This window comes from Anser brachyrhynchus (assembly GCF_964034855.1).
Source record: "Anser brachyrhynchus genome assembly, chromosome: 3".
Classification (NCBI taxonomy): Eukaryota; Metazoa; Chordata; class Aves; order Anseriformes; family Anatidae; genus Anser; species Anser brachyrhynchus.
Genome location: NC_137696.1, coordinates 19,308,970 through 19,336,036, shown reverse-complemented (window position 1 = coordinate 19,336,036; position 27,067 = coordinate 19,308,970). Strand labels below are relative to the sequence as shown.

Below are 27,067 nucleotides of genomic sequence, written 5' to 3'. Positions count from 1 at the left end.
AGACAACAGGCAGCTTTAACAGATGGACAACAAGCTACAGACTGTGACTGAGGAGCAATGAAATGTTCATTCACTGCATTAATCACATATATGTGAGAATCACAGAAAGATTGAGGTTGGAAGGGACCTCTGGAGATAATTAGTCCACCCCCCCAGCTCAAGCAGGGTCACATAGAGCACATTGCACAGGATCATGTCTGGATGGGTTTTGAATATATCCAGAGAAGGAGATTCCACTACCTCTTTGGGCAACCTGTTCCACTGCTCTGTCACCCTTACAATAGTTTTTCCTCATATTCAGATGGAACCTCACATGTTTCATTTTGTTCCCATTGCTTCTTATTCTATTTCTGGGCACCACTGAAGAATCTGGCCCCATCACCTTGACACCCTTCCTTAAAATATTTATAAACATTGATCAGATGCCCTCTCAACCTTTTCTTATCCAAGCTAAGTAGGCCTATCTCTCTCAACTTTTCCTCATAAGTGAGATTCTGCAGTCCCCTAATCATCTTCATAGCCCTCCACTGGACTCGTTCCAATAGCTCCATGTCCCTCTCGTACTGGGGAGACCAGAACTGGACACAGTGCTCCAGAGGTGGCCTCACCAGGGCTGAGTAGAGGGGCAGGAACACCTCCCTCGACCTGCTGGCAACACTATTCCTAATGCACACCAGGATACGACTGGCCTTCTTGGCCACAAGGGCACATTGCTGGTTCATGGGGCTTATGTCCTTTAACTGTGCACATGCATACACCAAATAACTCACTTGCTCTTCAAAGCTGCTCTGTGTCTTATTTCTCCTCTTCTACAAATCATGAATATACACAGGATAGAAAGATAGTGATTGCTGCTAGTACAGAAGTAATGTCAAATCTGGGGGCTATACACACGTTGAAGCTCTTCTAAACTACAAGAGTATTATAGCTGAGCATCTGGAAATGTTTTCAATCATCTTTGAGCAAAATCTTTTCAATGCCACAGGGCTAATCTGGGAATGAAAGCCCAGCTCTAAGCCATCTGTAACAGCCCACTTTTACCACATTCTTTATTTAACAGTTCATTGTTCCAAAAGTTTGCAAGTAATTGGCTTGTTACATTAGCAATTACCTTCTTGGGTGTAAGTGCGTATTCTTTCCTATGTAATTAAAACTGCTGAGCTGAGGAAATGAATCTAAGCCATTATACAATAATGTAAGATCAGAACCTCTTCAACTTTCATTTAACCTGGTTTTGTAGACTCTGAGATTTCCAATCAGATCTTAATTTCTGACTCTGTTTGGACTTTATCCTTAATCTAAAGTGTCGGTAGTTAAATACATTTCACTTGAAGAAGATGTATGAACAAAGCCTCTTTCATTGCTTGGGATACTTCACTGAAGATACAAGAGGAAGTCTCCCTGAAATGCAACTGTGGGGAGAGGAGAGGAGGAGGTTTCAAAAGACAGTAGGTTGACTTCATGGCAGAAAACCATACAGACAATGATTCAGAGGTATGGAAACAGTTCCTTTGCTGATTTTCTACTGAGACTGTCATAAAAACAAGATCTTGATTATGAAACACTGCCTGTGCAAGAAATAATCAAAAGACTGAGCACTAGATTTTTTTTTATGTTTGCATAATGAAATCCAAACTTGCATGGTGCCATAAGATCTCTGATCTCTGTCTCCATTTATCTCACAAATCATGAGCAGTGTATAAAATTTGTGGCAATTAGGTAAATGTGCATGAGGTAGACATGGGATCCGTCTAATCAGCCACTTACTGCATTTTCTGTAAGCTAAAACACTGACCCCAGCAAGAAGATGCTTTGCACTATTTGACGTTGACACATATGAGGGAAGCAGAAATACACTTTAAAAGTTCATTCTCAAAATTCCTCTGAGGGCCTTCAGCCTGTACAAGAAGAACTATCTCTTCTGTCTCTTTTCATGCTCCCTCTTCCATTCTCCAAGATGTTCAAATAATCCAGATATCTGCACAGAGAGCATGAACTATTTGATTTCCCCTAGAATAGCCTGTGTGTTGAAATTCTACTGGACTCCTCAATGGGATCAATACACGATCAATGCATACTGCAACACAACCAAAAACTTGCAACTAATTATTAATTACTTACAAAAATGCCCTCATTCAGGTTAATTGTATTAAATAACCTCTCAAGGAAACAAGAGCTAGCAAAGGAGTGTTCTATAGGAAGTTTATATTAAAAGCTGATTTTTAGTATTTAAAAACATGGTAACTCTATTGCCCTATTTTTAAAGCCAAATTTACATGCCTCTGTAATAAAACAGGAAAAATCCTAATATGTCTAACCTTGCTTTTGAAGGGCTGGCTATGACCCAGTACTTACAGAACTGATACAAGCTGCCAGCCCCACTGATGTCAGTGGATCTCTGCCAGTTGATATCAGCAAGGATTAACCCCATTATCATTCTTCTTGCTCTAACCTTGCATTCTTCTTTTTTTTTTCCTCCATTTACCTGCATAGTGGCCTGACAGAGGCAATCATTGAACAAATATCTTTGAGACTAAATCCTTTCCATACTCCTTAATTTTTACTCCTACCTCATTTAATATTCTCTATGTTGCCTGCACCCAGCCTTAATGTTACAAACGTGGTTGCATTTTCATCTTCCATCCACCTAAAAACAAAACAAAACAAAAAAAATCAGATCACTCTCTTTATTGTTTAAGAAATGCCTCTTTCTTCATAGCTATTGTTCCCAGGCATTTTAGCACAATCAAATGTCCCTGGTTGTTGATTCAGATCATACCTGCACAAAACAACCCTCTCCAGCTATCTAAGAAGCAGCTTTAGTTGGCAAACTAACAGTTCTGAATTATTTATCATGTTCATATACTGGGATTCAGATTACAGACAATGGGGATTATTACACAGAGTGGAGTAGCAATGCTACATATATTGCAGTAATTCTTAAGTGCTCATTGAGCAAAAAGCGTTAGCATTTGAATCCACTTGTTAAAATGGACAAAAAAAAAATACAATTATTTTCTCCACATCTGATGACAATTTGCCATGCCATCTATTCAACATGTCTTAAAGGTAGGCCTCAACTGAACAAAGCATTTCAATAATCCCTGGAAGTGTTCAAGGCCAGGTTGGATGGCGCTTTGAGCAACTTGGTCTAGTGGAAGGTATTCCTACCAATGGCTTGGGGATTAGACTAGATGATCTTTCAAGGTCCCTTCCAATTCCTAACATTCTGTGTGTCTGTGATTCTGTGAATCCTGTTTATCTTTAGAGGTCTTTTCACACACAAAGATATTCAGGGACATTTTGAAGACCAATTTCCTCTTTAGAAAACAGACTACCTAAACCCAAAATCCACCATGGAAAGACAGTCTCTAAAACATTTACTGAGATAGGCCCATTATTTTACACGTGATTATTTTTCCTTGCTTCTCCCCCAAAATACCAACTTCTTTGATTTATTACACCTCAGAATAAAAAATAAAAAATAAAAAAATAAATCAGAAAAACTTCATCTTTTTTGATGAAGACAGTCATTTTGGAAATTTCAAAAATTTGGTAGGCCAACAAATCCATTTTCTTGCCAGCATTACTCTTTGTAGTTAATCACAGATTCAAATTCCTTAATATGTTTTGAAAATCAGATCTGTATGTGGTCAGTAATATTGTAATGATTTTTAATATCTCCTCAAAGAGATAAGAATATCTTCTCAAAATTGATCTATCATGGAAGCAGTATTTTCTAAAGAGGCTAGCATATAGCAGTGACACTTCAGCATCCTGTGTCTGGGATTCCCCAGCTCCGATACATACTGCATAAAGAAGCATCTTCTCTTGCTTTGAGTATGTGACCGTTTAATACCGTTTAGTTCTTATACTGGGAGAAGAACAAGCAACCACAACCCTTCTTCTCCCTGGCAATCCTGATCTTTATATACTGCTGTGACTTCTGCCTCAGTTCTCTCTTGTACAAGCAACAGTCCTAACCTACTTAATCATTCCTTGTTCAGAAATGTTTCCACAGCTTTGATCATCTTCACTGCCCTTCCCAGAAATTCTCAAAATCAGTTCACCAATATACTGTATATGGAGCTGCCTTTCAATATCACTTGTCTGCTGATTCCTCCCTTCCTTCCCAGGTTATTTTTCTCCAGTACTCAAAATGAACCAATGGAAGACAAACGTATTACTGAGTATTCTACAACAATTTGACAGAGCAATTTTCAGCTTCGTATAGCTCCTAGATAATGCTACATACTATCAGCTTCCTGAAAAACCAATCTATTTTCAAGTATAATTACAAAAAAAAAAAAAAAGGGGGGGGGGGGCAATCAAGGCCAAAGCCAATCAGCCTAAATAGTTCAATCTCATAAACTCTTGAGGAAAATAAGTGGGTTTGTGCACATTTTGACAACCTAGCTCTCTGATTCTGTGCATGAGCATTCCTGGAATCAACCAATTCAGGTCATCTCAAGTTGTGCCAGAGGAGGTTCAGATTGGATATCAGAAAGAAAGTCTTCATAGAGAGGGTGGTCAAGCATTGGAATGGGCTGCCCGGGGAAGTGTTGGAGTTCCCATGCCTGGAGGTATTTATGAGATGTGTGGATGTGGCACAAAGGAACATGGTTTAGTGATGGCACTCAGTAGGTCAGGTTGATGGTTGGACTTGACGATTTTGAAGGTCTTTTCCAACATATATGATTCTATGATTACTCATTTTTTTACAGAATGTGTTAAGAAAATAAAAATCTACATTTTCTGAACTTGGAAAGCTGCTTTGGGACATGCAGCCTTCACATAGCCAACCATTTTCTTTTCTCTTTGACTATCCAAAGTAAACTTCTGCTGTGCTTGCTTCACATAAAGGCAGAAAGCAAAGACTACTTAAAGAAATCTACCTTCTTTAAAATGCTTGTTTTCAAATTCACTTTATAGTTGATCAGATATTACTTCAATCTTCTGTAAACACACTGGCAGAAATAAGTTTTTATTCATATTAACCAATAGACTCATAAACAATGATCTAGATTCTTGAAGTGCAGAAGAGTAGCTTTACTAACTAAGGCTTAGAGTAAATTCAAATACCATCTTAATTAATCTTTACATTGTCAACTTACTGTTTCAGTACAATGTCTTACTTATTAGTCATATATCTTTTTTAAAGTTACTTTATATGTTTGGTTTTTAACATAAAACCCATCAAATCTTTAGTTATGTATACTCTGACTACTCTATTTCAAATTCTGGTCTACTCTATTTCAAATTCTGGTCAATTAGATATAGTTGTGTTTTCTCTGATAATATATATATATATATATATTAACATTCTTTCAGACCTACCTATTGCTCTATTTTTAAAACCAGCTCTATTTCTGTATTTACTTCCAAAACATTACTGAATTCCAATGAGAAATCCCTAGGGCATTTCACATTTACTCAGTCAGCTCTCCTGAAGGCAAAATTCATTCTTGTGCTGTTCCTCAAAAATGTGCTTGCATGACAATGTCGAATATAATGACATCTGAAGCTGAAAACCCTAGACAGCGACAGTTCTGGCACTGTCTGTCACAGTAGGCTCATTTACTTAGGTTAGGGCCAAAACAGATTGTGTCACTCTCTAGCACATTGCATATAAAAGATACCTCTGTGTTTCAAAAAAAAAAAAAAAAGAAAAAAGAAAGAAAAAGAAAAAGAAGATCCCTTCCAAAGTTTTACACCACCCTCAAAGTCAATAGCTGTGCAGTTAAAATCTCTAAGCAGTTCAAAGCCTTTCTTGCAAGCCTTATCAATAACCCAAATTCCTGATCTATTTTCTGTACCTGTTCTAGAACAGCAGGAAAGCACTGCCGAGTAACCCCAGCTATTGTCCCCACTATGTCTTTTCTGCATAAGGCAAAACATTTTAAATTTTTATTCACTTGATATTTCCTTTCTCTAAACACTTCATTCCCCCAGTATTGATTTTAACGTGGCAAGGGTTTGCTAGAAGGGGGGCTGCAGGGTACCTCTGTGAGCAGAGCCCATCAGCTGCCCCATGTCAGATCAGAGCCAGCTCCAGCAGGATCCAAAAGGGACCGGCTGCTGGCCAGAGCCGAGCCACTGAGTGACGTTGGTTGGGCCTCTGGGAGAGCAGATTTAAGAAAAGGAAGGGAAAAAAGACTGACGCACAACAGCAGCTGGGTGAGAAACAGCCCTGCACGCCCCAAGGACAGTGCAGAAGGAGGGCAGGAGGTGCTCCAGGCATGCAGCAGCAGTTTCCCTGCAGCCTGTGGAGAAGCCCACAGGCCTGCCCAGAGGCCCATGCAGAGGTGGAGCAGGCTGTCCCCCTGCAGCCCATGGGTCCCACATGGAGCACATCTCCACGCTGCAGCACGTGGAGGAGCCCCCGGTGGAGCAGGTGGATGTGGCCTGGAGGAGGCTGCGGCCCATGGAGAGCCCCCGCAGGAGCAGGCCCCGGGCCGGAGCTGAAGCCTATGGGGTCTGGGGAGAGCTGCCGCCCGTGGGGGACCCGTGCTGGAGCAGCTTGCTCCTGATGGATGGACCCCGTGGTACGGAGACATGTAGGAATAGTTCCTGAAGAGCTGCTGCCTGGGGAAAACCCACACAAGATCTGCTCCTCGGGAGCAGGGGCAGAGACAAAGCATTAGGGACTGACCGCAGCCCCCATTCCAAGTTCCCCTGCGCCGCTCAGGGGGAGGAGGTAGAAGAGAGTGGATGGAGGGAAGGTGTTTTTAGTTTGCTTTGAGTTTCTCACTGCTCTAGTCCATTACAAATAGGCAATAAATTATATTAATTTCCCTATGTCAAGTATGTTCTGCCTGTAACAGTTATTGTTAGTTATCTGTCATCATCTGAACCCTTGAGCCCTTTTTCCATCGTGTTTTCTCCCCCTCTTCTTTTGAGGAGGGGGAGTGAGAGAATGGCTAGGGCAGAGTTCAATTGCCCAGCAGGGTAAAACCACCACACCCCCTTGAGCTAGAATATTCATTTAACAAATCCTATAGCTTGCTGCTTTTAGATTTGCCTGGTTTGAGCTTCTTTTTCTTTTTATTCCCCCAAAGGCATTGGAATTATTTCAAAATTGGATGTCTTGGAGAAGTATTTTATCATTATCATTATTTCTATGCTATCTTATATGCAAGTGCATAAAACATTCTTTCTTAATCTCCTTCTTGTGTACTGTCTCCCCTTTTCGTTCTTTCACCACTTCAGGAATGTGCCTGAAATCCTAAATCACTTTTATCTATACTGCTCTTGGATGACCAGAATCATGAAACTCAGAACTCACTTGCATGACAGAAGACAAACTGCATATATTGGGTCATGAAACACTCAGCTTTGATAATACTTTGCACTTTATATTCCATTTAAAAGGCTTTTGCTGTGCATTTGTATCCAGATGACCATAAGTAGAGATAGCAACATACCTGGCTTCCAATTTCACCTTCAAACTTCCATGAAGTTCTGAGGAGTTTTTCTCTTAAGATTTAATTCAGGACTGCTCTTATTTCTATTAATGACCATGTATTTCTATCAGATATTAATTATTTTAATCAGGCTAAAATCAGATACCTCATGTCTAGTAGCAGTATTGCTACTTCATTGATTCTTTTCTGAAGCTGCAGTGTTTCAAGATTGCTTATAAATGCATGTATTGATAAGCAGCAAGTAAGAAGTTTCGGCATTTATATTTTACATTTGAAAGAGTGTTGACACTATTTTTCAACACCAGGTGATTATAATTTTTATCTTACGGTGGCATTTTTACCTGCGCTTCTGGTTAAAGCTACTGTTTTACTATGTATTCAAAATACTACAGGTCCATAGAGAAAACACTCCAGTAATTGTCTTCCTCTCACTTGTCTTTTTTGCACTTCTTCAGTAAATTATATTGCTCACTTTAGAGTTCTTCATATCCAGCAACAGGAATTATATTAACTCATCTTTAAAATTATAAAAGCATAAGGTACTTATTTGTTTTTTGAATGTTTACAACAGACACAGGAGGTAAGTTATAAGTAGTAGACACTTTTTTCTTACACAGGTTTACTTTCACACATGAAAGAAAAATACATTATTAAATAGGAAAAAGGGGAGCCTTTTCATAATTGCTGTTTTCTTCTTTTTTTTTTTTAGAGTCCACAGAACAGTATCAAATTCTGTCATATAAAGTGACACTAAAATATAAAAGTCTTTCACAGATCATTAACAACAAGCAATCATTCTTAGCTTAGTGAAAAAAGAAATTATTTGGGCACCAAATATGTTGCTTTAAATTTTCAGCAACTGTAGCATCTATTTCTCTATGAAAATAGTATTTGATTAACTTAGCCTCCGCCTTAAATACACACACAGCAACATGTAAAGATTTCTCAATTTTCAGAACATTCATGACAATCTTCAATTATAATCCAAATGTATTATCTGAGGACTAAGCCCCTAGCATATACTAAGCAAATTTCATTGATTAACTGTGAGAGAATTGGAGAAACCAAGCTTAAATATTTTTGTTTCATGTTTGCCCATGTGCAGAAACATCTAAGATGAGAGGAGAGGAGGGGAGAGGAGAGGGAGAGGCCGCACCAACACTAACTATAGCAGAAGGATCACCTCTTTTGACTGGATGTCTATGCTGTGTTTAATGCACACCAAAGGCAAAGTCTTTTCACGAAACTTATTGGCTGGAGATGTTGAAATATATTCCTAGTGAGCACTTATGGTGGTGAAGAATAGCTGACAAAAAGCAAATATGAAACAGAAGCATATTTCTCATACTTGGAGAACTGCAGACATACGCATATATAACATAATCATAATGAACTAAGAGTATTGGCAACATTCACCATTTTTTAAGATACAGTGGTTAGATAAATAAGCTCCATTTATGTTCTATTTTCTATTTATTATTTAAACAATTTAAAAATAGTTTTTTTAAAACACTGTAAAAATATTCAATGAAATCATTCATGCAGTATATTTTTTGTTTCCACTTTTCCCCAAAGGTATACAAGCAGTAAATTCACTTGTTCTCATTTCTTTCAGGTAAAGAAAATTTATTTTAGAAATAACAGTGATATCATCCACAGCACTGCTGTGGAGCATTTCCATTATATAAACATTGAAGCTATCCTGCACTAAGAAAAAAATAATAATCTGTGAACTGGATGATAGTCTGAAAGCAACAGAGATCATGTTTGATGTAGGGAAAATAAATCCATATTTTTTTTTCTTTAAACCAAATCTATTGAAAGTGTCAGTACAGTTCAAACTGAAGTCCATAGAGGTATGCTGATATTCACCAGCTGAGGCTCCAGTTTTCTGTTTGTAAACTGGTAAGGACAAGTTTGAAATAAGATTGATAATGGAATGCTAATATCTGTAACTTCCATTCTCTTTCACATTTATTCTAAAAAATAGGTTTTAATTCAAGTGTTTGGTCTGAAGGAATCAAAAGGCTGATACCAATGTAAACCTTTCTAGTTTTCAGTCCAACCATATGGCCTTTTAGTATGAAAGCATATCTCTGCTTTCAAAGCACAGTTCCTTCATAGACATTTTCATTACGCTAACTTCCTATGCACCCTGTAGAGGAGAGAGATCAGATGGCAGTTGTATGAATATGCAAACTTTAAGTTCTTATTTCTCATTTATCAAGAACTACCAGCACAACCGCAAACAGTAAGTGAGCTGTATCCAAACAAACAACAAGTCCCAGTACTGGGACATCCAAATGGCATAACTTGCTAGTGCATTACTGCAAGTTGCACAAGCTTGTTTAATGGCCATTGTTTGAGCTGGCAAACTATGAGGAAGAAACGGAGGAAGTTTTCAGAGCTCTTAGCCTTTTTTTATCATTTGTGAATTACCCAAGAACTCATTTTTTTTTCTTTTTAAATTATTTCCTTTCCTAAATCATTTGAAGATGTTTTCCATACACAAAAACTCACCCCACGCTTGATAAGTGGCTAAGCACTGCCCAGGATCTACCTTCCATATAGTTAAACAAAGGATCGATATTTGCAGCGGGAAGGCTTCTTTCCTTTGCGCTTCCCATCAGTCCTGACTTCAGGGTTGGCATCTATGTTGTGGCACAGTGTGTGGCATGGGAGCGATGCAAACTGGTTCGTCCCTGATTCACTCACTTCTAGTGCCAATGTCAAATCTGCTTTGTACTGATCTAAGCGGCTGCATCCAGGGAAAGTAGGACAGACACTCCCCAGAGAGGGGGGAACAGTCCAAGAGGAGGGATTGGTCCAGACTTTATGCTCTGTGCTCCTGCTGTGCCTCTCTGTTTGAGTACCCACAACTATTTCTTTTCCTCTTGGAGGCTTACATCTCTATAGAAATGATGACCTATTAGATAAATAACTACACTACACTCTAATAATTGAAGTGCAATTTTTCCCTCTTGGACTTTTCCCTTGAAGGCTTTTATTCCAGCAAATATGGCAATTCTAGTAGGGAAATGCATGCAGGCACACTGAGCTCTCAAATTGGAGGCCTTTCTCACCTCATAATCCCACGTGAAGTTGAGGAGCACTTACCACTGTCATTCTTTTGAATCTCTTTAACCGTAAAAACTACTAAGAAAGCAGTTATGCTAAGTAGTACCACTGAAGCAGGCATTACACTATGCAAGGAGACACAACAGGGAAAATAAATACTGTAGCAGAGCCAGTATCTCTTCTATATCTTTTCTTTTGTAATTTTAATTAAGATGCTCAAAATAAGCTTTGCCTGGTAACTGGTATAGAGCAGTCTGCCTCTAAAAGCCAGGCTAGAAACGCCAAGCATTTTAGATGAGTCTCAAGCCATTGGACTGAGGACATGAGGAGTGATCGTTACAAAGTGTCCAAATTTCATCTCAAGATAAAAACCTTTTCTTCTGCAGGTTTGTATTTTCAGATCATTTTCTGGCATCCCTTAAAAGTGACAGAGTTTGCCACAATAAAAATCCTTCATGTGAGATATTGTATCTTAAGCAAGAGGGTCAGGCCAGCAAAGGCATTGCCCCCTTTCAGATATCCAAACCAAACTATTTTCAGACATTTGGAGCCACCATTGCTATAGATGGAGAAGCTAATCCACTGTGAGCACGCCTCTGCAACAAAGAAAATAAAGAAACCAGCCACAGCCAAAAATACTTCACTGACCTATCTGTAGTAGATTGCCTCCCCCCTAGTTCTTAACAATGGCCCCTCATGCACGCTTAAATTCAGACACAGATAAAAAGGTAACCCCTGTGGTAGCTGAAACACTACTGAGATAAAAACACCTCCAAAATGAAGCTTAGAACTTTCTGTAATTCACCGCCTATTACAGTGGGGCTAATTCAAAAATAAAATAAAATTAAAATAAAATAATAAAATAAAATAAAATAAAATAAAATTAAAATTAAATAATAAAATAAAATAAAAGAAGGTTTGATTTCAAATTCAAAGTCTTTCCTGGGTCTTTCAAAATACATTTCAAAGCCTTCCAACAACCTGAAAAAAAAAATTTCAAAAATTTAAAAAGAGGCAAAAAAAATAAAGCCTTTCAGACAGGCTGGGGCTTTTAATGCAAGTTTGACTCAAAGTCTGCATCAACATCCCCACAAAAACAAAATTACCTGTGTGATCCAAAAAAAAATACTTGAAGGGAAAATGTATATTCTAGGTAGCACAGAATTTAATTTATATTGTACACTGTAGACCATAAAGATGTAGTTGTTGAAATGAAAATAAAAGTGAGGACTTCTCAGGAAGGAGTCTTCTAAATGATGCAGATTAAAAAGCTCTGTTTGTTTCCATTTAATAACAAACCTGTGATCCAACCCAAAGGAAGGGAATAGCAGAACAAATGTTCTATAGTATTAAATGCAAAAGTGGGTAAAAGCATGTGATATGTTTTGAAAGAGTCAGTATCACATCTGATATCTAATATTATTGGCTCATTATATGCATGCTTTGCTTTCAAACAATAAGTCTCATTTCACATTCAGCCTTATGAGGACGTCCAGAAAATGTAGCACATTTTCTGCTGCTCAGAGCAGTCTCTCAGAGAGTCTTAATGGCAGTGTCTGTGTAGTCTCTGGCACAGACTGCATCTGGGAAACTCTAATGGCACAGAATCACTGTTTTGCTTGCTGGTGGTGCTGCTGTAAATGAGGAAAACAAATTTAATAGGATTAAATTACATATATTAGGCCCAAAAAGTCGGTGACTTATTTGCTGCAAACTGTGTTTCCTGAAAAAATTATGTTGCAAAATGCCCTAGTTATGAAAGCCTGCAGCCCAGAGCTGCCACACAATTATAGCTAAGTCTACAGGATGCTTTTTGACACAGTCCTACAAAATATTTCTTCTTCCTCTATGAACACTTTCTTACAGGCCTTTCTGATCGCTCTCACAGGGAACATCAGGGTTTTGAAACTCTGACTGGTTCATAGCCATGCCAATGTGTGAAGGTCTTACGTAACATAGTCCTTCAACCATCTAAACCATAGAGAAAGCTATTTTCCCCGTTCAAATGCCCTTAGAGATGAGAAGTATAAATCAGGATTACAATGAATCTAAACCAGACTTAAAACTGCCTCTCCCTCATTCCTCAGCATTTCCACGCTGGGAGTCATATTCTGGCTTGGGGTTACAAACGTGTTCCCATTAAATTTTGGTCCCACTTAGGTGCTAGTCCAGAAAAGTTTATATTTTGGAGAAGCTTTGAACAAGCCCTAGAGAGGCTCTAGTTGTAGATCCTTTATGTTATCAGTTACAAGTACTTCGAATTTTACCCTCCAGCCCAGGTTCAGACCCAGTTCAGACCCTTAACTGAGCAGAGTCCATCTCTTCGCATCTCTAGTTGTGCAGTACAATGTAATTACTTTGAATACATTTAAAATTACACTGGAAAATGACGGCATTCCCACAATTTACCTTCCAGGATGATTCCCCTATTAAAGTTTTAGTTGCACTGGGTAAACCTATGGTGCTTGCCAGACCTAATACTCATTAACTGCTCCCTGCACATTAGCCTCATTAGAGTATGAGCTGTATTTTAACACCAAACTGTTCTCCAGTCTGAATAGATTGATGATTCTGTTTTATTTACGTGGAATTTTTACTTCTTTACTTAAACCTCAACATATTTTAAAAAAAAAAAAAAGTCATTTTCCCCTCCCCATTTTTAAGTGCACAGCACTGAGACACATAAATAGAGCAGGTGATATGTTTCAGTTCATATCCTCAGCTGAATCCTCTCTATTGTATATGCAGGGCTACTAAACCCACGCATGAGTTTTCAGACATAGCAGTCCCAGGCTTACTTAAGCATAAGAAATATGGTCTGGACGTTCCTGCTTACACATGATCCTTCTGCAATGGGAATGACATTGTGAGGTTGTGATTTCATACTTTAGTCCAGTATGAGTGTGCAGTACACTGGTGATCCCACACGGATACGTCCTTTTGGAGGAATAAAGCTTTACAGAACAATTCTAGTCATGGGCTTCACTGGAAATCCTGATTACAAGAAGATTAATACTCATCATATCAAATGTCAGGTTTTTACTTTCACTTCCAAAGCAACATTTCCAATCAGGCAACTCTATGCTTTCCTCAAAACCAGGTGGCATCGCTGGAATAAAGTTTTAAAATCTGACTTGTGATTTACTTGTTAAACTTATTACAATCTTCCTCTTTTATAATCAAGAATGGGAAAACGTCATTAAATAGAAGCTCATTTTCTCATTTCCTCTAATGACAGAAAGGGAACCAAGAATGAATATCTCAAGAACCAAACAAACATGTATCTTCATTACTGACAGAAATGTCCATGCACTTGGGGGACACCATTTCACTTGAGCAGAAAGACTTAACCTAAAATAACTTATACACGCACAGCTGACTGCTACTGACATACTAATAAAAATATTTATATGTCCTCGGGATTTTCCATCTCAGCAGTGCAGAGGAGCAGGGCTTCCTGCATCATTCTGTGTGTTTAGTGCACAAATACCAAGAAGCACATAGGATTGCTACCATTTGGGCACAGGTCAACAAGTGCAGTGAGATCAGCTTGAAGCTCCAATTCTTGCTACAGTGGATCCTGTCTACCTGACTGTTGCCTTCCTCCAAGGATAGCTTTTTATTTTTTACTGTAGGAAACTACTTTTGAAGAAAGACCAAGAAAAAAAAATTAGTAATTTATGGATCAATACCTACTGTCTCCCCAGGAAATATATGTCACGATAAAATATAGTTGGTGCCCATTGTCAAAAAAATAAAATAAAAAAATAGAGAAAAACAGATGTTATTTTCCCCGGTGTAAGCAAATGTAGATTTTCCAGACTGTCGCCCAAAGAAATTTTTTAACAATCTCTATATCAATCATAAACATTGACATATCCTGTCACTGCCACTGGAGATGACAATTAAGAGCTAACCACGAGGAAGCATCCCACTCTTTATTTACTACATAATTTAAAACATTACAGCTAAGATCATTGTTATCTAATTTTTAAACAAGAAGACTCACTCAAGCTGACTGATTTTGTTTAGAAAATTAGCCTGAGGTTTATCTTTGTCACCACAGTCCTCACAAGATAGCTACAGTAGTTATCGCCTGCCAGCAAATATTATGTGAGAAAATGGGGCAACAACTCTTTAAGCTGACATTTGCACTATTTCCACTGCAGAAGGACCCTCACCAGAACAGCTGCCCTGGAGATGAAATAAAATGGGAGAGAAGTGGTTCAGTTTAGGATGAAGGGATATTATATTCTAAATGTTCACTGTATATTTGGGATATTTCACCAAACTGTGAGTCACAGCACTGCAAGGAACACAGAAAGCCAGTAGTTTTGTACTCACTATTTAAAAACTGGCAGCACAAGATACACATAGAAAAGAGTTATCTGCAATTTATAAAACCAGCTCTTTTTGTACTTAAAAATAGATATGAAAATATGAAGGGAAGGTCTGAAATTTGAAATTTCAGTATCTGCAAAGCCACAAAGCGCATAATGACTCACCTGTACAAGCTTTCCATGCCAGGGTGATACACTATTCCCACGTTTCATTTATGCCTATATTAAAAAACTTCAGAAGAAGGATCCAGTCAGAAAGGCCCTTTTGTTCTTGCTTTGAGAAAGGGCCAGTGTAAGAAAACCAGAGAAGCTATTTCCGTCTCTAGGTCAATTATAAATGCCTGAAAGGCTATTGACCTAATTCTACCCATATTTCAAATGCCTTTGTGCACCTATGCTGCAGTACAACTTGAATATACATAGAGATCTGCTTCAAACCTTACTCTTACCCCCCACAAAAAGCTCACCCATTAAGACACACAGTCCTTCCTTAGCTGCTCCTCCAGCCTCCACCCAAGCTGGTGCTCTCTGAAACCAAACACAACAGCAAGTAGAGCAGGATCTGTTCTTTGCTCCCCAACAGATCCATTGCACTAATCTGCCTGGTGAAAAGAGTAGAGATTAGTCATGTAGGCCAATGATAACCTGATACTGAATGTTGTTACATGAAAGCGTTCCCCTTTTGTACCAACATCGGTCCTTTGTAAATAAATGGCTATCACATCACAGCACTTGAAAGGCAGTAACTCATATTTCCAAAATTTTACTATTTGAAAGTCACTGGAATTTTATCAAAGGGCCTTCCAGTCTGTCCACAGGGGGCAAAAGAGCAGCAGAAAGTTTGGCCTACGTGAAATCACCTCAATAAAACACTTTCCTCAAGAATCCAACAGTGATCCTATGTGTTTATCTCATACAATCATCAATACTGTCATTGTTATTTCATGAACTGGAGAAGAAAATAAATCCACAGGTAAAGTATAATCCCTCTAGATCAAGTTCTTCCCCACATGTTAAGAAGGAAGAGAGCAGAAGAGCGAATAATTCCAGCTATTGCTGTCATATTCAATAGGAGATATTCATCTTTTCCCGTATATATTAAGAAATGCTGCACTGCTATATTAGCATACGAAAAGAAATGTTACCTTTCCATGTAGGCTGTTTTTAACCCTAAGGATTTGCTCTTCTGCTTTAGTAAAGCTAATATGTCTGTACAGGGTAGTAGGACTTGACAAGCTGAATTGGAATAGAAATATTATTTACAAATTGAAGAGTTTATAGAAAAACATAAATTTAATTTGTTCAATAAAATCTATTTTGGTTTTAGTGCAGAGGGAGTGCCTACTCTTCATACAGGTAGATGCCTTTCATTTCAGAAGTTCCTCCTGTGACCAGCTGTGTCCTCTGCAACAGTCAGTAATGATCAGATCCGATTAGGTCTACATCTAATGTAACCCTAAGGCAGAGGTACTGATGATACTTACATATTCCCAAATCTTAGCAAGAGAAAACAAGCAAGACTTTGCCATGAATGGACCACATGATTTTTTTTTTATTTTAAAACAGGCCTCACAACTCTTCTTACAAGTGAAGTTTATTTGGCTTAGGGCTTAAAACTGCATACATTCATGGGACTGGACCTTTCTAGGTACAGGGGCAGAGGAAACACTGGCTTGGATTTCACTTATGCAGTGCTAAGACAACTGGATCTCAGAACTAGATTTAAAATGCTCGCTATCAGTTAAATCCAGATGTCACTTGACAGCACACAAAAGCTCACCACTAAAGTCCTGCATCCATCTCCATGACCTGTCCTCAGGTCAGTGCTCCTAACAAAGTACAGCTGAAGTACATTGAGCCCAAGTCAAGAGTAGTTACGTCAGCATATACTGGAGGAACAGACCTCACTTTGATCAGCAAATATTGATCAGTAAGTTTGGTGTAGTTGGCTTTAGGGTTGTCTTATATTTCACATCACAAATACCACTGCACTTAATCAATAATCATACTGCTCACACAGATGGAGCTTTCATATTAACAATGTTCTGATAATACTTCTCAAACTCCATTTTTGCATTTGATAGGCTACATTAAAGTGAAACAAAACTGAACTCTTGAAATAAATTCTAGTCTAAGTCAGCTTTCTTAGCTAGCTGCCACTTTGGAAATAAATTAGTCCCTGCAGGGATCGCCAGCAGCACAAGCACCAGGCATCCACCCACACAGCACATTCAGCTGTTATACTTTTAATTCATTAGTGTCTTCAGCTAGGTTAGAGGTTATTACAACCTTTCCAGGAAAAAAAAGAAAGCTTAGATGACATTCTAACCTCTTTTAAAACCTATAACAAAGTTTTTAAAAATACAACAGCTTAACAATGGGAATTAGAAATGATTCTTATACTAAAATAACATTCAAACCAGACCAGACAAGGTCTTGGAAAGCTCTTCAAACAGCAGCAGTAGTGTATGCTAAATCTCAGAACTGCAAGCTATTTTGATCATTAGATTCTTTTCAATTTTCCTTTAAAAAATAGTTACAACAATGATTGTAAAAAAAAAAAAAAACATGTAAATTAAAATCCTGAAAATGTCTTAATGTCTGAAATGTCTTAATCTTAAATTATTTCCACTTCCATGTGATGTTCCAACTGACATGATATTAATTACTGTGTATTGGTGTATTCTTAGTTTCTACAGTAAATACTTTAATTCCTTAACTAGTCTTAATTTCTTAATAAGTGTTTTCTATACCTACCGTTGTCTGCTTCAAATATCTTTCTTCCAGTGAAGGAAAATATTCCCACAGATCACATTTTAGTGAAAATGATACAATGCAAAACTTCAAATGTTGCAAATATCTAAATCATAAGAATGGCCATGTTACGTTAAACCCCAAATCCATCTATTCAGCTCAGTATCTACCCCTAGCCATTGCTGGAGAAAGAGACACATTAGAAAAGCATAAAAATCAGAAGCAGGACTAAACTATCCTTCCTTCCCAACAAGTTATTAATCCATGAGAAAGCCTCCCACATGACAGCTTAATTTCTTTAATAGCTTCTAGTGTATTCTGTAACTTTTTTAAAATCTCGCTCATCACTTGATTGACAGGCTTCTTTTTTCCCTTCCAGAGAAATCCAAGCCAATTGTGAGGCATTATATCCCTTTGGAAAAGTCACAGTGACACTTTCCCAACATACCCCATTCACTTCGCTTACTTGTTATCTACTAATTTTATCCTTTGTGAAAGTTTTTTTGACACCTTATGTACAGAGATCACACTGACCATTCCCAAGCTCCCGGGTCCCTCAGGAGCCCTGTGGGCACTGCAGTTCTGTGACCTCCTCACAGTCCCTTGAGCTCCTTGACCAATTAAAGACACAAATTACCCTCCATGGTAATCTTCATAAAGCATATGCAGAGGGAGACATAAAGTGTTTTCTTCTTTTCTTTTCTTTCTGGAAACTTCCTGTGTCACGCAGCACAGCACAGGGATGTGGGCAGCCCCCCCTTGCTACTATTGCCCTTCCTGCAGCAGGGAGCTCACTCTTACTTTAATAACTGCCTACTGGGAGGTGCACAAACCTAGCAAAAACTACTTTGGGGAAAGGTTTGATGAAAGAGACAAAGCAGCATGCAGAAGAAGGCAGAAAGCCTGACCATGCTTGCTGTCACATCTCTCTCTTCTTGGCCTCACAACAGACAAAGTGGACGAGGAAGTGTCGCAGGTCAGCTAAGCATGAACTCCGCTTGTATCTGCCCATTTCAGCAGTCACAGCCACTGAGGCAACATATACAGTAGGAGGAATATATGTAATTCCCTCCAGGAAACTAGAGAGCAGGCTGTAGACCTGCTGACTCCATTTCTTCTGTCTGTTACTGAAGCAGCCCACTTGATCACTTGATTCCTACGCTGATGGTTTCACTTCTCACACCAGCTGCATCCTTTTGGGGGGCACTGGAGAGAGGGTAAATGATCTGAGAAGGAAGGAGGAGGATTGTAGTAAAGTGCCAAGGACTTGATTCAGCAGCTAGTAGGGTCAGTGAGATTCTCTGCTCACTGCCTTTCAAACAAAGCTCATTTTAGTCACAACCTCTGGATCCAGAATCTGGACTCAGGATCTCAAATATTTTGCCTTTAAAGCACTCTGACACCACACTAAGATAATAAAAGCTGCAAACTGTTCAGTGAAGGCAATAGAGCTGCATCAAACCAGGCCACTCATAATCTAACACTTTTCAACCCTAATACCAAGATTTACTGAAAAACAGAGCATTTTTTTTCAGTGTTGGTTTCTTACCATTGGACCATGCAGCTTCACTTGAAACCTGTCCTCACTGAATAAAGATCAGCTGCAGAAAAAGATAAATCTGACAGCGGTTGTCTGATCCTCAGAAAGGAATTTGACTGTGAGAAGGAAAACTGGACAGAGAAATCAAACGCTACAACAACACAAAAAAGGAAAAAGAAACAAACAGGGAGCCCATGCAGTAAATTCAGAAAATGGGATCTTTCCAAAGCATAAACTATCCGATTGCTTTTAGCTTTTGGCAGTGTGCTGGCATTAATGCCTTTCCTGCTCAGATTTGAGACCTAAGCAATCTTCTTTGTCTGCAGGACCTGTCCCATATGGTAGAACCAAACAATGCGCTGAAAGCTTATTGCTCTCGCTGTAAACAAATCTGCAGTGGAGGTCAATAGAAATCTCAATGGGAAACAAATGTTCTCATGATGAGACAGTTGCTGCTGGATCCTATCTTGCTGCTAGTGACAAAGAGAAGGTAAATGCAGAAAAAATGAATTGAGATGGAACTCGTGTCTTATCATCAGCTACGAGGGAGGCTCTGAAAAATGTATTTTGAAGCATGTCAAAGCCGGAAAAATTCAATTTGCCAATAATAGATGAATTAGCTCTGAAAAGTAAGCTTAACGAAGTCAAACTGCACGTTAGAAAATCAACCCTCATCTGCCATCACTTAGAACATGACTATAGCAATACAAGAAATGATAAGCTGTCTCAGTAGGGCTAAATGTGCTCGTCTCATGAATAAACAGAAAATATGTACCAACTCAGAATCATTCCATGCTTGTACACATATCTGCATACACAAGCAAACATAGAACCAGTTTCTATCAAAGTTACCTATATATGCCAAATTGTAAAGGTTATGGATCTGGCTAGTTCTACAGTTGGTATGATACTAGATCAGCTGAGGACAAAATAGTAAAACTCATTTATACCACTTTCAGTCAGGGTTTCAGAATGCTTCCCATAGCCTACACAGTGCTGCAAAGGCAGAGAGCCCAACAGACACTAGACAAAGATCATTAAATGTTTTGTATCATGTATCAGCTTTGTAGTGCTGAAAAGCATGTTGATCTCAGCTGTGTTCTGCTACCAACACAGGTAAAAAGGTATTGTAATTAACCTTTGTTTCAGCCTCTGCTGCCTCTTTACATCACTTCCTCCATCACTCACATATTAGCAGCCAACTACATACACAACTAAATTCCATTTGTGTATGGAATATGGTTTATGATGTGGCAATCATTTGACTTGCACAAGAGGCAGAAACAATTTTGCACAATGACAACTTGCAACTCCAAAAACTTGCAGACACTACATTTGAAGTTACATGGCCTGACACCGTAGGTTTAGTAGTGATTAGCATTTGACTGTGGGCTCAGCACCTGGATATAGAAATGACCCAGTTAAGAGACACCCATTAGATGCATAACAGATGATAACAGCCAATGCCGGTATGATTCAATACTTGGGATTTGAGCAGCTCAAAATTTGAGCAGCAGTTATTTACATTGCCATATACCTGTTGAACTCTAGTTTGAGTTCTACATTTCCAACCAATCAGAAAGCCTAAAAGGAGAAGTCTGAGCAATAAATCTATGCTCTGCATCAGCTGCCTGTGGTCAGTGAGCATCAAGAATGGTTCAGGATCCTCAGGGGGCCACCATCAGTAGTTCATGTAATAAACTGGGCAATCTGTTACTGGCCTCAAATTTCTGTATATACAAATTTGCTGCCTCAATTCTGTGCCTATATTTTACAAGTATTGGTGCTTGTGTGTGCACACACAAGCCCTTGAGCAATCCATATGGGTTAGCAGAGTATGGGTACATGCATGCGTTCGTAGTAGGGAAGCACAAAGCGTCAATCTCTATCAGCAAATCAGCAAAGAGTCCCCATGCTGTTTCAGAAGGTCCACCTTAATAATTCTAATAGGACATGCCATAAAAATTATCTGTACATCATCTCACATAAACAGCCTGTTAATTATTTTATCTGAATAGTCAAGCTGAGTTATGATGAAGCAGATTTTGTCATTCTTAATTCTGCAATGCTTTATTTGAGAGGTCAGACAGAGTAACGAAGGGAATGCATAAAAAGGATGTCAGAATCAGCCCCTGTATGTTTGCAATGTATTGAGATAATCCCTCTAGACTACTTTATCTGATGCCTCACAGTTTTTTGTGTATGATAATGCACAGATGGAAACGGTAGCAGTGCAGGAAGGAAAGGAAGCACTAGAAACATAATAAATGTGACAAAAGGTGGTTACTTGTTTACTTGCAGAAGGGCAAAGATGACAAAATCTGAAGGGAGCACAGCAGCAATGCAAGACATTTTCTTCCCACATACACATTAAGCACAACAGCCAAAATCAAAAAAAAAAAAAAAAAAAGGGTCTTCCCAGGTGACAACATACAGGATCAGTTTTCTCTAAGCTTTTTGATTCTAGATATAAAATTATTTTGACTTTCTATATATCCCAGCATGCCCTTATCTTGCATGTACTCCTTACCACTTCACACTCAAAATTGAAATTAATACTCTCATATGTGGGTTGCCCTGTACAGGACATCTTTAAAAGGTCTACCTTTTCAGAAAGGGCTTCCTGTCTTCTCCTTTGACACAAGGGTTTCATTTTTAAGTTAAGCATCCAAAAACTGAGAAATACAAGTTTACCACCACGTCTCATCTGGCCAGTGTCACCCTTCTTGGATGGAATCAGATTTGGAGAAATGCTTATTTCTCCCCAGTTATAAAACATAGGCCTCGGAAATATTAGTGTGGATGTAGATGTCTAACTTTTAGCTACCTTAGGTAGAGCAGAGAATCCCAAACTTCAGAGCTGATGTAGATCAATATTTATACATCAAAATCTCAATGAGTGTTGCTATGCAACACCAAACACTGGCTTTTAGATACCTCATCCTGATAAATTTCATATGCAGTGATGCTGCCAGATTACTGAAAAAGATATTTTTTGCAGTCCTCATTCACATGAATTTTGCTGATCTCTTCTATTTTCCAATACTTTTCTAAGAGATTTTAAGTTCAGCTGAAAAGACATACCAATTTATTATTTATTGGTCAACGTTTTTTGATCAAGACCTTGATCAGTTCTTCAGTATGCTGATGTATACATCACTCCAATCTGCATGCTACATATACTGATACTCTTATTTCCAGTAGCTGTACATTAATGAAACCAGAACTGAAATGTGTGATTTCATACATCTGTGATTCTTTCTGTTCACACATTTGAAATAATATGGCAAAAATTCACAATGGATAAATTATGCTGTTTAATGAAGTTCTAAATCTTTTTTTTTTTTTTTTTAATTTGGATAATTTAACTTGCATTAAAAAAATGGAAAGCAGAAAGTACTGACATGAAAAATAACTGAAACCAAGAGAAAGGGAAAATAATAAAAACAAGCACTAATGAAATACAATTAAATAGATAACAATCTGGAAGTAAAAAAGAAGAAAAAAAGGATTCCAATACTAATTTTGAAAGACTGCTCTGGAGAAGAACACAGCCGGAATAAACAATTGTTTTTACTGATAAGTCTACACAGTCATGGCTGTTTTCTTTATAATTAATTATTAGCACAATATCACTTGCAGATATTTGACATTTCAATCTAAGTGAGAAATAAAAATATGAAAGTCAGAGTCAAAGGGATCATACATTCTTCCCATAACCAATTTTAATGACAAACATCAGTAATTAGCTGGGTGAGTATTAGGAACTCAAAGTCATAGAGTTAATTTTCTCTGAAACTTCTTTCATTCCTCTTATGGTAATCTGTCACCAGTTAATCAGAAAATAAACTACTCTTTACCGTGTTACTAGAAAAAAAGAGAAAGAAAGTCTGACATTAGCAAGTAAGCATTTAGAGCATGTTATACCTCAGCAGGGTTGCAAAAAATATCCTGTCCTTCCAAAACTTTTCTTAGGGTTTATTTTTCTAGGGAAACCAGGTCAAGGAAGTTATCCCAGAGGGGTCAGTAAAAAAGAGACAAGGATGAACAACAGTGTCTTGTTTATGAGCTTGGAGGAAAAAGGAAAATACAGAAATGGGAACACGTTAGGAAAGTGGGAACAGAAAAAAAGTGGTTGCAGAAAGAAGAAAAACAGGCAGATAACTCAGCTAAAACCATTGTAAGAGAATGTAGCACTGATAATGTCCTGAACATCCAACTCACCCTATACAGCTGATTGTTCATACCAGGCTTCACTTTCCTGTCCTGTCCATCCCCTCAAGGAGAGCCTGTCTAACCTATGCTCCTCTCTCTGAAAGTAAAAGATCCTACAGGTTTGGTAAAAAGGACTAGCAGTGCTACTTTCATAGCTTAGTATCAGGACACAAAATGGAAAAGACAGGGGGCAATATAATATTTAAATGCTTTTAGAATTGATTTATCTAATAAGTTAGGTGCTTATGCTTCATATTACAATTTGGTCTATACCAAAGTATAGATATATAATTAAAAAAAGGCTGTGAGCATATTTTCAACATGAATGGCATATGTTTATCTGAATATACTATTCATATCTACAGGTAATATATCTGTTGGGTTTACAGCACCTTGAAGATTGTTTAAAAGAAAAAAAAAATCCATCAAAATAATTCTGTAGAAATGATTCATAATTAGAGCTGTTCTCTCACACACAACAAGATAGATATTTTGCATTTCTGTATATCATGAAAACACCATCTCTGGTACTAAATGACTTCATCTTCCTTGTGTTTTACAGTGCTATAGTGAGAATGGCTTTTTGATAACATCACAGCCAACATTCAGAGAAATGTATCATCTGCCATTGTTAAACTGTATTCGTGTTCACCCTAATTTCATGTGTTTTACGCTTTGCAATTGTCCTACAAGTTTCACTGCAAAAGAGATTCTTACTTTACAAAATAATTACACATAGTACAACTATGTATTATAATAAAAACATTTTATTATAAATACGTGGATTTTGGTTGTGTTTCAGTTGTCTTAGCAAACATATATTTGCAAGGTTCTGCCCAAAATATTTGAGGAATTTAAGAACCACACCACCGTACCAAGAAATGAAAGACATCCCAAAGAAGGGAAACTACCTTTTTTTTTTCTGTTAGTTACACAGTGACACTACAATGACATTTAGCCCAAGTAGTGGTATTGGTCCATTCAATTTGATTCTTTGTCCCATGGTTTAAATAGATAATAATTTAGTTGAATGACCTGTACTTCTGGAAAACTTTAAATATGAATGAATCTGAAAATAATTTTGTTTGCTTTGCACAATAAAAGGAAAAAAATATTTACTTCTGATGAAAATATGTGAAATATTGGATTTTTTATATAAGCAAATTTAGCAGCCTTTTCATATGCATTTGTGCCACAAGATACAAATCAAATTTAAGTTTCTGAACTGTTTGCTATATGAATAAATACAGATTAGTGGATTGAGTCAAGATAAACTTATCATATCTGCTTTTATTTGAGATTATTTATGGAGTTCTACATTTTTTTTAACTCCATTGTTCATTTCAGGATGTATGCATTTAGTCAGAGCTTACTGTAGTTTCTTTTAGCTGGTTTTCTTTCTTTTTTAATAGACTTTTATGCACAGGTTACTGGAAAAATATTTTAAATAGTCACAGAATTTGTTTGGGAGAAAACTAAGAACAAAATAATACTAGCTGTTGTTTAAAACTTTGACAATTGCTTATTTTACTGCAACAGTTGAAAATTCACTCCTATCATTAAGCAGATGGCCATGTGATTGTCTCACCCACTTACTTCAGCCTTGTTGTTTGGGAATGAGGTCCATTTGTGCTCATATGTCCCTCCTACTAAAAATTAAGCTGCAGATGCATTCACAGACTGCCCACAAGTGACAGCTTTGCAGGTGAGCAACACATTTTAGGACTGGCAGATGCTTAGAGGTATATATTGATAACTACACCACCAACTCAAATATCACCTTCTCCTCTGCCACAAACACACCAACATCTTGCCTTTCATTCTTTCACACAGTGTTTGGGGTAGGTGATTATTGCCTTAGGGCAAAACAGGTCACAGTGAGGAGGAGGGTCCAATCTGTCTTCTCTCTCTTCTCTAGTCTACACTAATGGAAATACCCCATGCCAAGCAGTTCACAGATGGAGGGTTGAATGAACCAACAGTGTCCTTGGAAGTAGAAGATTTAAAAAAAAAAAAAAAAAAAAAAAACATGTTTAATGGGTTTCCTTCCCTTCTCTCACTAGTCTTTGTCACTGAAGCTTCATACCAGAATCAGAAAAGCGAATAGCCACTTTGCACCACTTTCCATAAAAATTTAGAATCTTTTATCAATAAAATGAAAGTAGACTTCTAAGTTTGTACTCTCCTGTGTTCACTCAAGTGAGCTTTGAAGACAGGTAAAGCGATCATTCTGCCAAGCTACAACATGCAATGTTTTTTCTTGATCTTCATTTGTCTTTGTAATCTGTAATTATAACACTTCCTGGAAAGACCAGTGTACTGACTGTGTCTGAAAGGTTTCTATAATACCGTAAATGCTAACTGAAACTAAGAGATATGAGTCTTTCAAAAAACTTCTAAATGATGCAGTTTCTTAGATGTTGAGAAGGGAAAGGATCTTTCATTCCTCCATCATCTAGTTTTATACACAGAAAAGATACAAGATACATGTGATTTTTAAATAAAACATGAACATGTACACAAGATTTCCTCTGTGCTTACATCCTTACTTGGATGAAGTCATACAAACTAAAACTGAAGTTTTCCTTGTAAGGAAGGAGATACTGGTAATTCAGACATCAGAAGATGTTTATAAAATTATTTTATTAAGTCTGGTCAACAACATTCCACATCATTTCACACTACTTATCGCAACAGCATATCTTACAGATACTGCATATGCAGAATTTCTGAACAGGCAGCTATTAAAAAGCAAATATAAAAGCAACAGCAAAATAAATCACAGAAAAGCTGACTAAGGAAAAAATCTAAGGAACAAATCGTGCCTTTTCTATTAACCCAAACTTTCAGTAAAGCCAAGGTGATGGTAAAATGATATTTATTCGTTCACGATGACCTAATAAATAGTGCTACTGAAATATTAGGTTATTTCTTTTATATTCAAAATGGAGCCGGTGAAAGTTTGTGCAAGTGTAAACTAGCTTCTTAACATTACTGATATCATAACGTTGTCCTACTGCCAGATAATCAGATTTTCACATTTTAAAAGATGGACATATGTATGTCCATGTGCATGTCCTGCCTATTCATCTTGATTCTTTCACTAAGAAATGGATAAATATCAACTTTTGTATGTTTTAGAAGACTGGTATTATTGAGCTAGCTCAACTAGTCACTCTTTGCACTGAAAGGGCTCAGTGGGGTGGGAGAATCAGCAGACCTTGTAGCTATGCTGTTGATGTTCCTCCACGCACCACAAGTCTTAGGACTAAACCAATTCCCACTGTGTTTTACATGGATCTGCATGGAAATGTTAGAAATGCACAATTTCTGCTTTAATTACTACCTGTCCCTTTTTTCTTGTTCTGTATCTTCAGATTGATGTAGGGAGCCCATCCTTGTTGCTATGATATGCTTCCGTGCTCTCTACCAGATATTAAAAGCTTACATTTTCTTTTCCAAGAAACATAGAATCACAGAATATCCCGAGTTGGAAGGGACCCATAAGGATCATCAAGTCCAACTCCTGGCTCTGCACAGGTCTGCCCAAAAGAAATGCATGAGCACCCCAACATACAAGACACCACCCCTCCAACCATGTCACCTGAGAATTCCCTAAAGCTGAGATGGGCATGTTTTTTTGTGATTTTTTTTTCTCATCATTAACTGAGAATCCAAGATGTGAAACGTAAACATACACATTGCTGAAAATAAAC

The 27,067-nt window shown here is 37.8% G+C and overlaps 1 protein-coding gene across 1 annotated transcript in view; it reads right to left on the bottom strand.

Annotated features, from left to right (window-relative positions):
* The window catches only part of LOC308191832 (uncharacterized protein), a 563,294-nt gene that overhangs the window by 190,281 nt on the left and 345,946 nt on the right, over nt 1–27,067 (bottom strand). Inside the window, exon 16 of the mRNA XM_080584694.1 lies at nt 2,571–2,647. The gene's annotated coding sequence lies outside the window, so the exon portion shown is untranslated. The remainder of the gene's footprint in view (nt 1–2,570; nt 2,648–27,067) is intronic.